The 9,647-nt window shown below is 41.7% G+C and overlaps 1 long non-coding RNA gene across 2 annotated transcripts; it reads left to right on the top strand.

The window, feature by feature from the left end:
- Window positions 1-1,734: 1,734 nt before the first annotated feature.
- LOC105732842 (uncharacterized) lies at window positions 1,735-8,932 on the top strand. Of its 2 annotated transcripts, XR_001111078.1 has the most exons (4): window positions 1,735-1,803; window positions 2,014-2,098; window positions 2,428-2,523; window positions 8,853-8,932. It is a non-coding gene; the product is annotated as an uncharacterized LOC105732842 (long non-coding RNA). The 2 variants fall into 2 exon arrangements; XR_010337983.1 differs by lacking the exon at window positions 1,735-1,803 and having other exon boundaries at window positions 1,843-2,098.
- The last annotated feature ends 715 nt before the right edge of the window (window positions 8,933-9,647 follow it).

Genomic DNA, 9,647 nt, shown 5'->3' on the forward strand with positions numbered 1-9,647 from the left:
CAGGCACAAACAGGTTTATTTTTCAAAGATACTGGAGGACACCAGGCTCAGCTGAAGGCAGGGGTGAGGCATTAAAAGAAAAAGAAGGTGGCATAAATAAACACATGCACATGAAACAGTGAAATCCACCATCTTTCCCTGTTCAGCAGCCAAAACACCAGGAGCCAGACTTGTATGCCCTAGGCAGGGGACTGGAGAACTAGAACCCTTCTCAGGGGAATCTGATCTTCCCCAAGGGAAGAAAAATCTTAAGTTGGGAACCCAGTGAAACATCTAGGTCCTCACCCAATAACCCCAAGGCAAACCCACCATTGGCAAACCCTCCTCCCCCCAGTATCACAGCCAGTAAATGTACCCACAGGTTCAAATAAGATTTTTAAGGTTTGAACTTAAAACTGAGTCTGTCCCATTTACTTGCACTAAGACATTTGTGCTAAGTTTCTATTATGAGTTCAAACAAACAAACAAAAAACTAAAGCAAAAAGGAAAAAGAAATAACCCCAGGAGAAGCAGAAGCAATTGAGAAATCAGAAAAAAAAAAACAATTAAATCTCAGCTGTAAGAAAAGATATTGAATCTGTGCAAAAAGAGTGCTATTAACAGGAGGAGCAAACAAGAAAATCTCTTACAACTAAAAATATTAGAGCACTTAAAAGCATCATTTAAAAATTTAATAGAATGAATAGAAGATTAACCTCAAGGAAAGGTCCTGAAAAACACAGCAAAAAAGCTGATGAGAAGACACTGAAAAAGTAAGTTAGAGAATTAAAGAATAAATCCATGAAATCAACATCCAACTGATGAGATCATCTGAAAGAATAATCAGAGAAAGAAACTGTAGAAAAAATTTAAGAAAATATTATTGTGCCAAGAGATATGGCTCTCCAGATTGAAAGGAAATATTCCATGCCCAGCATGTTAATTTATAAAAGAGACCCATCAAAGCATATCATCATGAAATGTAGGATAAAGAGAAATCCCTAAAAGTTTCCAGAGAAAAACAATTGTTCCATACAAAGAATTAGGAAGAAAGGAGGGTTGCATACTTCTCAAAAAGTAGAATTAGGAGCCAAATGATAATGGAGAAATGCCTTAAAATTAGAACAAAATATTGTATGCAGTCTATAAATCTATACCCAAACTGAAAGCAAATGTGAGAGTAGAATAAAAATATTTTAAACCATGTTAGGTCTTCAAAACTTTTTATTACTTGTTTTTTTCTTAGGGACCTACCAGAAGATATAAACCCTCCATATGAGAGACTAAACTAAGAGAAAGACATGAGATTCAAGAAACCAGGGACCCAACTTAGGAGTCCAATGAAGGGAATTCCCAGGATGATAATGAAGATAAATCCTAGGATAACGGGTATGCCTCAGTGCTACAGCATAAACAGTCTTGACTGGCATAGAAGAACAGGACAGATGGCTCCAGGAGGAATAACTCTGAGAAAAAACGGAACCTGAAAGATTGCCTGAAGTATATGTTCATATTGAGAAGTGCTTTATAGCTCTGTTAGAAAAGCAGCAGAACTAGCATTAGCTGTACAGATGACGGTAGGAAACAAAGGAGGGAATTACTGGCTACGGGATGTTGCAAAGAAAGATAATGAGTAATATCATATTGTATGGTTCATCTTTGAGTAATATTCACATGATTATATAATGCAAGGCACTAAATATTGATTTAACTAAAAAATGGTGCTGTTGCTTTAAATGGCGAGTGGGGAGATGACGTGTGTGTGTTTAAGGAAGGGGCAGGGGATGGCGTAGAGAACTAAATCTTCATCTTCCATTGAACAACGTAAATAAATAATATCTAAAATTGAGAAAAATAAGAAAAAAGAGAGTAAATGTGATTTTTGGAAATATGGAAATAACTGCCAGAGGAAGTGGCAGGAAGGATATAAGCGGCTGCTTCTGGAAAACAAAAGTCAGGGGTGAGATGGGGGGAACAAGGAGCTGCTATTTGTTACTAGAAGACTGAGTGTGTTGTTTGGCTTTTGCTTTTCAGAGAAGCAGCATGCTGTGGTGCTTACAAGCCCAGACCTGGAGCCTAACTGCCTGGGTCTGGATTTCAGCTCTGACACTTGGGCAAGGTACTTATGTCTCCATACCTTGATTCTCCCCTTTCAAATGGGAATAAGAATAATGCCTGCCATGTGAGGTTGCTGTGAGGCTTGAAAGTTAATAAAGCACTTGAAAGAGGGACACTCAGAGTTTTATAACCATTTGCTATTATTGTTACTATGAAATGACATATTACTTAAAAATTGAAACAAAAAAATTAAGGATTAAGGTAATTTTGCTTTGAACTCTATTCCTGAAGACTCATTTCTTGCTTCCTATAAAGTAACAGTCAGCATTTTATCTACTCCCTTCAATTTGCCCAAAATGCAGCAACTTCTGTCCCTTTCCTCTGCTACAGAAAACGTCAGTGACTCAGGAACAACAGAGAAGCCAAGGACTTCAGCTCTCACCCACACCACTGAATGGGTGCCGAAGGAACCATCTACAGAGTCACGTAAGCCTACTGTTGTCTGGAGAACATGGCATCATCCTAGAATGCACCAAGCCTGACTCTGAGCATGTACTTTTCAAGGCAACACGTTATAAATCAGCCTAGATCACTGTGGTCATTTTGAAAGGTCTTGCTATTCTGCCAAAATCCCAGACAAACCTGTGCATGTTTAAAAAGCAAATGGCAGAAGCATGCAAACACATGGTAGGAATCAATTCTCTACTAGCCCTTCAAGCGCAAAAGAGGACCCTCCCTTTCTGGCCCCTGTGCCATTTACAGACCATGATCTTGTGGTATTATTACACTGTGGAAAAGCCAGAAGGCGCTGCTGTGCTCTACTCCCCAGCACTACTCTGTTTTTATCAGTGACAGCTCATCCTCACATCAGCACCCACACAAGAGGACACACTGATGACCTGAGACCTTGCAGTGGCCTCTCCCACTGCCCCACAGTGCAGCACACACATAGGCCCAGGTGGAACCCTAGTGCCTTCCCTACGGAACAGAGAGAATGAGGTTTGCTCATGGCTCTGACACCTCACTCTGAGACCTTGCATAAATAAGTATTTTCAGTTCTTCGGGCCTCAGTCAGCTCCACCGGAAAATCTAACAGTTGTACTGACTTGAAGGATTAACACCCTTGTTTCCTTTATGGTGAACAAAGCTAAGGAAGGGAAGGGATTTGTACAAGATAACAACTGAATTCCAACTGGGACCAGAACCCTAGTCTACCGGGCCCCAGACACTGTTCTTTCCACGGTGCTTTGTCACTGCCAGATGCCTAAATTACCACCTCCTGATAATCTCCCTTTTCCACATAAAAATTTAGAATGCCACCCGACAGTCCACAAAAAGATACTATCATTCTTTTACAATAATTCCTTTCTAAGGCTTTGCGACTGGATTTGATCTTACCAAGAGAGTAAACTCTAAATCAGCTTAAACAGACTTTTATTTGCATATATATAGTCAAATGGCATATATGCCAGTAAGTTCTCATGCAAAGTCAAAGACTTACCCTGCTGTAGAGGATCCCAGAGCCCTGCAGAAAGGGATCTGCTTCTGAAGAAGAAATCAAGGTGGAGAGCAAACTGCTCCTCTCCCGCCTCCCATCTCCTGCCCACACCCACCCAAAGGCCAGTCTCTACCAAGCTGTTTGGCAACTCTGTTCAAGACAGCTTAAGGTCCAGGAGTGGATTGGGAACAGCGAACACGCTGGCAATCATTTTCCTTTCCCTTGAGCCCAGACTTCAGTGGGCGTACAATGTGGCATTTTGCTTCTGATTTCAACCACTTCTCCAACAATTTAGCATGAGAAAAATAAGAGCCTGTGCCAGCCCAGGAGCAGAAAGCCCTCAAGCCCCCTGCCTCCCTGGCATGGAGAGAGAGATCCTTGGTTACTTAGGCCATCTTCCCGCCCCAAGACCTAGGGGGCAGACCACAAATTACCAGTAGGACAACACAGGAAGGTTTATCATATGTTGAGTCCCATGGCAAGCAGATGGGCCTCTAATCCTGGGGAAGGCAGCCTAAGAGATCTATGGATGGACAAGCCATTTTACTTTTAAGCCACTCATAGCAGCTATTTGAAATTAACATTTGTTTGCTCTGGTATTGGTGTTTATTAGTCCATTCTCACACGCTACAAAGAACTATTTGAGACTGGGTAATTTATGGAGAAAAGAGGTTTAGTTGACTCACAGTTCCACTGGCTGTACAGGAAGCAAGGCTGGGAGGCCTCAGGAAACTTACAATCATGGCGGAAGGTGAAGGGAAAGCAAGCACATCTTTACATGTCAGAGCAGGAAAGAGAGAACGAAGGGAGAAGCACCACACACGTTTAAACAATCAGATCTTATGAGAACTTACTCAGTGTCATGAGGACAGCAAGGGGGAAGCCCTCCCCCACGATCCAATCACCGCCTACCAGGTCCCTCTTCTAACACTGAAGACCGTAATACAACATGAGATACGGATGGGGACACAGAGCCAGTCCATGTCACTGTGTAATTGCTAGAGATGAGAAGTCTAGAACACAAGAAAAGGAACATCGGGCGTATTCTCTTCATTTTCTGTTTTCCCCTGCTTCCCCTGTCTTGCTTCCCTCATCCTCCATGTAACTGACAAGTAATATAAAACACTATCTCAACGTGTCATCCCTTACAGAGAGTTGTCCACAGCTCCTCAAATCTTCAGCATAAAGTACCCATGATGTTGCTCTAGATGGCAATACCAGCTTCTTTCTTGTTACTCCCTCACCTCACCCTCTGCCTCAGTCACCAAATCTCCTTCCATGAAAGATCCACTGGATTCTTAAAATTACTTCTATCAAGATACATTTTTTTTTTAAAGAAGTCTGTCTCTCTGGCTAGATGAAGAGCACTGTATTGGGGACAGCAACTTTCATCTCTGTGTCTCCACACCCAGCACCTTGCAAGTAGAACTTGCTCAGGAAATGTGTGTTGATTCCATGATTCATAACAAGAGGAAATAAAACATATTCTTTTTTTGATCCTCTAGGTAATACGTTCTCAAAAGCAGTTTGTGAATGAGGGAATAAATCATAAAGCTCTATGTCCCCAACTGAAAGAAAGTATTTGTGCTTTGTCCTCAGTCATACACACATCCAAAGACAATGATGCCAACATGGGCCTTGTCTTTAAAGAATGCATTGTGGCCTGCAGTTCCCAAGAAGCTGCCTGCCACCTGTTACTTGTGTTCCATCCCTTCGGGCCTGAGGCACTGCTGCCTCTTCTTCATTTTTGACTCCAGGCTGTTACACATTTCCCTGTGAGATTCCTCTACTCCTAGTGGCACTGAAGAAGGAATTAGCTCCAGTTTAGAGATGCTGGCTTTACTGACAGGAGCCACTGGGAAAGTTCACTTACATTTTCAGCTGGGTAGCCATAGCTCTAACCCACGATGACACAGGCCTCTGAAAGGCCTCCACATTTCTCACACACTTCTATGAGAACAAACCCTCATTATTGTCTCATCAAAGTAGCCCCAGCAGTGGTGGGACAGGAGGTGGGGAAGTGGGACCATACAAAATAAGGTATAAAGTTGGAGGTTAAAAAGGATTTCCACTTTATATTTTAATTCTACCTCCCCCAGCCCGGAACATTCACTTTGCAATAGATGTGATGGGCTGACGTGTGTATATGAAACTTAGTGAGGCTCACTGACATTTTCCTAAAATTATCGATAATTGTCTCCCAGGAAGCAGTGGACTTTAGCCAGGATGAGACATGGCCTCCAAAGTTTGCTATCAGTCGTTTCCATGGAAGCCTGCATTTGTCAAAGGGCAACTGGCACATCCAGTAGACACACGTTGGCAGGTTTGTGAATTGCAGGCCTGGCTTGAATTCCCAGGCTCCAGCTCCTCTGTAGAGCTCTGGTCACACTCACGACACAAACCATCTGGAGCCTCGCTCTGGCACTATGTTATTTACTTGCAGTCCACATGGAATTAGAGCCATAACTCACCGCCGTCCACCCCTCTTCTCTGTGGACAGCATCATACTTCATCTCAGCACTTGCTCCCTTGCCATGCATCAGCCATTCCAATTTGGGAATCACTTGCCAAAGTGGATGTTTTTCTTGGGGATTATTGTTATAAATTAATGTTTTAAATTTTGGGACCAGTCCATCATTTTGGGAGATGTTTTGCCTTTTTTCCCTTATTCTCACCTGTCTCAGACTTAGGAAGTATCCATTTATGCCACTCTGGTTTTCCCTTCCTCACTTCATAAAGAATTTTGGTAACCAACAGACCAAATGCCCTAACCCCTTTTGTTTCTTTGGGGTGTAATCACCAAACAAACAAACAAATAAACCAAAAATGAAAAACTCTTACAAGCTCAAGGTCCTCAATGAAAAGCCACTGCTGGTCAGTTAACCTTGAGCACATTACCAAATCTCTCTGTGCCTCAGTTTCCTCGGGATGAGGCAAAATAAAGCTAAGTCTTGACAATTGTACTTGGCAGCACTAGGCCATAGTGAAGGAAGGAATGGCCTTCTGTTTGTGCAAAGGTCAGCAGAGAGAGAAAGGGAGCAGGCTGTGTCTCAGAACTGGAAGATTATAAGGAGTTTGCTGTGGCTGAAATCTAGGGTACAGGTGGTGGAGTAGGGAAGGATGAAACTGAAGAGGTGTTGGGGAATATCACTTTGGATATATTCTTCAACCTGTCAGTCATGTAAGGTTATAAGAAAAAGAGTCAACAGTTTGGAATTTATTTTTAGAAATATTATTTTCAGAAACATGGAGATTGGATTGAAGAGATACAGAAGTAAAGGATAAAGGCCCGAAAAGTAAAAGTAAAGACTCCAGTTAGGGACTATGGCAGCTGCGCAGGTGAAGATGCATGGTTGCCTGAACCAAGACAGTACAGGAGACCCAGAGGAGAGGACAGATTGAAGAGGTCTTTAGTGTGGTCATGGGGAGTGAGGAAAATGAATGGCTCAAATAAACTTTCCAGTTTACTTGAAACTTGGACAATTGAATGAATAGCAATGCCACTCACCAAGGTAGGGAATATAGGAAGATTTAAGGGAAAGGGGATGGGAAAAAGAAATTTGGTTTGAGGCTATTTTGAGTAAGTGTCCCCCATGGGACACTCAAGAGGGGTTTTAAGTAGCGTTTTAGTATGTTTTGTGCTGATATAACAGATCATCACAGCCTGGGTAATGTATAATAAACAGACATTTATTGGCTCCCAATTCTGAAAGTTGGGAAGTTCAATATCAAGGTGCTGGTGAGGGACTTGCTGTGATATGAAGTGATGGAAAGGCAAAGAGAAGATGATGGAGATGCTAAAGAGTCCTTTTATCAGAAACCCACTCCTGTGATAACAGCATTGATCCATTAACGGGAGAGGAACCCTCATGGCCTAATCAACTTGTAAAGGTCCCATTTCTGAATATTGTTACAATGGCAATTAAATTTTAACATGAGTTTGGGAGGAGATGAGCATTCAAATCATAGCAAGTAGGCAGGAGAATTTTCAGGGAAATGTCTGAACTGGAAAAATGGAGTTCAGAGTCATTGGTGTGTACAATGTGCAGAATTAGAAGATACAGGAAGATGAGATCATCCAGAGGGCATGCGTGGGAAGAGAGGAAAGGTCTGCAGTTGAGACCCTAGGCATTTACTAACTAAAGGTGGACAGAGTTTAAGGAACAAAATAGCCACTGTGTCAACAGCATCACAGACAGGAGTCTGGTAGGGCAGAAACAGGAATGAAGTGGGCTAGGGAATGAACTGGTAGAGAAAGCAAATGAGGACAGTGACTGTGTCTCTCAGGAGGCTCAACTATGAAAGCAGAGACACATGGCCAAGGGAGGTTGTTGGTTGGCTTGTGGGCTATTGTTGTATTTTTAATAACCTTTTATTTTGGAATAATTTTAGATTTACAGAGAAGTTGCCTAGACAGTGCCATTATTCACATTGTTAACATCTCTCATTACCACGGTACATTATCAAAACTAAGAAACCAACACAGTACAGTACTATTAACAGGATTCCATGCTTTATTTGAATTTCACCAGCTTTTTAGCAAATATCTTTTGTTCAGTTCTAAGATCCAATCCAGCATACCACATGGCATTTAGTTGTCATATTTCCCCAATATCCTCTGGTCTTTGATTTTTTTTTAATATTTTTATGACTTTAACAGGCTGGAGGAGCACTGACCAGGCAGCCTCCAGAATGTCCTCCAATCTGAGTTTTACTCATGTTGAGGCTGCTGTTATGGGTTTTGAGAAAGAATGCCACAGAAATGTCCTTCTCATCACATCATATCAGTAAACATGATAGCCACATAAAAACATTGATGATGTTAACTTCAATCCCTTGGCTAATTTCTCCACTGTAAAGTTATTCCTTTTTCCTTACCCTACTCTCATTCTTTGAAAGTGAGTCACTAAGTCTAGCCCACACCCAGGTATGAGGGTGGGGGTGAGGGTGGGAATTAAGCTTCACCTTTTGTTTTTAAGAGGACAAACATCTTCCCAATTCAGCCTGTAGTCCTCATTGTCTCCTTTATCTTAAAATTACAACATCTGGAATCTCCAGCACACAGTAAAACACTTGATCATATGAGATTTGATTTTGTTTATCTGTTATTTCACATGTATTATTCAGGGCTGTAGGCAAAACAGCTCAATAAACAGCCTGATATTCACACTACACTCCTTCCTTTCTTCAATCGTTTTGCTTGCCATGTCCTATCATTTTTACCAAATACATATCTCTTAAACTCAGTCACAGGTGATAATTGAAAAAAGCTTTCCCCAGATCAACTGACTCCTAAGTTTCTTATCTTTTCTTCCAGGTAGAATCCCACCCTCGGTTCCTGACTCCTAGTATATGCAGAAGAACAGCAATGGAAATACAACTCCCTGAAGGTATTCTCTGATATGGTTTGGCTGTGTCCCCACACAAATCTCATCTTGAATTGTAGCTCCCATAATTCCCATGTGTTCTGGGAGGGACCTGGTGGGAGATAATTGAGTCATGGGGTGGTTTCTCCCTTACTGTTCTCATGGTAGTGAATAAGTCTCACAAGATCTGATGACTTTATAAGAAGTTTCTCTGTCACTTGGCTCTCATTCTCTTTTGTCTGCTGCCATGTAAGATGTGCCTTTTACCTTCTGCCATGATTGTGAGACCTCCAGCCACATGGAACTGTGAGTCCATTAAACCTCTTTTTCTTTAAAAATTACCTAGTCTCAGGTATGTCTTTATCAGCAGCATGAGAATGGAATAATATATTCTCTCTACCCATGGCCAGACTCTAGAGTGTTAAACAGGATACAGAGTGAAGGCACAATGCAGCTCATGAATCTAAATGTTCTTTCTGCAATTGCTCTTCAATTCTTAGGCCCAGAAGCCTCTGTTTTGGTTTCAAAGCTTAGAACTAATCCTGAAGAAACAGCTCATAAAATGTCCCATTCCTGACATTTTTCACAGAAAATCCCCAGAAATATGTGTTTGAACAAGAATCCTCTCTTTTTCCCATGACTCTATTTGCAGAGTGGCTGGGAAGTCAGGAAAGCACCATACTTAATCTCAGCACTTGCTACTTTGGGAACCAGGTTAACCATTCCAATTTCCATACCTCGAGTAT

Source organism: Aotus nancymaae, unplaced genomic scaffold (assembly GCF_030222135.1).
Source record: "Aotus nancymaae isolate 86718 unplaced genomic scaffold, 86718_ANA_hifiasm-v0.15.2.pri h1tg000057l, whole genome shotgun sequence".
Taxonomy (NCBI): domain Eukaryota; kingdom Metazoa; phylum Chordata; class Mammalia; order Primates; family Aotidae; genus Aotus; species Aotus nancymaae.